General features: G+C 34.1%; 1 long non-coding RNA gene across 1 annotated transcript in view; it reads left to right on the top strand.

Annotated features, from left to right (window-relative positions):
- Positions 1 to 996: 996 nt before the first annotated feature.
- Positions 997 to 1305, top strand: part of LOC122088266 — a 1906-nt gene continuing 1597 nt past the window's right edge. Inside the window, exon 1 of the long non-coding RNA XR_006143028.1 lies at positions 997 to 1253. This is a non-coding gene — a long non-coding RNA (uncharacterized LOC122088266). The remainder of the gene's footprint in view (positions 1254 to 1305) is intronic.

Genomic DNA, 1305 nt, shown 5'->3' with positions numbered 1-1305 from the left:
ACTGTTTTACCCATGAAACGATAAAGGTAATTGGTTTGAATCGATCAAAGATCGAGGATTAACCTTAATTGATACCAATACAATACCGACACTTGTGGAGAGAGGTGAAAAGAGTTGGGAGAGGTAACAGGGAAAAAGTAGAATGCTCGGATAACCATCCTGTCTCAAAAAAAAAAAAGGTAGAAGGTAATACGAAAAATAAGGAGTTGAGAATAGACAGATGGAGTAGTGGGAGCGTGTATGGAAATATAAAGAAGGAAAATTAAGAGGACATAAACTCTCCAGCTCCACACTAACAAACATCATAGTATTGGTCATTGGGAAGCTCAGTGGACTCAGAGGGGTGAGGGGTGAGGGGCGAGGGTTGACATAAATGGACTAGGTAAAGAGGAAAAAAGTCAGATAAATGAGAGAAAGGGGAGGATAGAAGATGTTAGAGGAAAAGCTAATGGGGTTAGGAGCAAAGGGGTGACGGTGATGTTAAAGGGAAAGGTGGACTAGACAGATTTAGGTATTGGTATCTACTGATATGATTCGATATCTGGATCAGATCAGATTGGTGCGTATCGATTACTTTTATCATTGCTTCTTGAAAAATAAAGATATATTTTTTACTATTTTACCCATGAAGCGATACAAGAAACCGATTTGAATTGATCAGATATCGGGTATCAGTCTCAACTGATATCAATACGATACGGCCGATATAATACTGATACAGTGATACTTGAAACCATGGGACTGGATGTCATTCTTCTTCTTCTTTTTTTTTTTTTTTTTTTTTTTTTTTTTTTTTTTTTTTTTTTTTTTTTTTCAAGATATCATGCTTTTAACTCAAATCAAAAAGGGAAAGAATGTCAACTATATTATTTTTTTGGTAGAAGAGTATAGTACACTTTCGTCTGTTAGAGCGAAGAAGCATCTCGTGAATCACTTTCTTTGCATTAACACTTCTTTCATTATTCAACTAGAGTGAGAAGCATTTGGTGAATCACATTCTTTGCATTATCACTTCTTTCATTATATAACTATTACAAAGAGCATTTCATTCTCTTTGCATCCACACTTCTTTCATTATCCAACTATTAGAGCATCTCCTTTATAATATGAAAAAAAATTCGTCTTCTTTTATCTGCTAGAATAAAAATGACCTATGTTGTGAATATATATGTGTCATATAATTGATTCTTTGGTATGGTGGTATATATAATGGAGAAGCATTGCTGTAATGAATTGTCCTCTCAGAAAATATTGTAAGTTCAAAGTTTTCATCCCTTGGTTCTCTTTCTTTTATTCCTACAAAAA

This window comes from Macadamia integrifolia, chromosome 9 (assembly GCF_013358625.1).
Source record: "Macadamia integrifolia cultivar HAES 741 chromosome 9, SCU_Mint_v3, whole genome shotgun sequence".
NCBI classification, from domain to species: domain Eukaryota; kingdom Viridiplantae; phylum Streptophyta; class Magnoliopsida; order Proteales; family Proteaceae; genus Macadamia; species Macadamia integrifolia.
The sequence above is the reverse complement of the archived record's forward strand: the minus strand, read 5'-3'. Positions and strand labels throughout refer to the sequence as shown.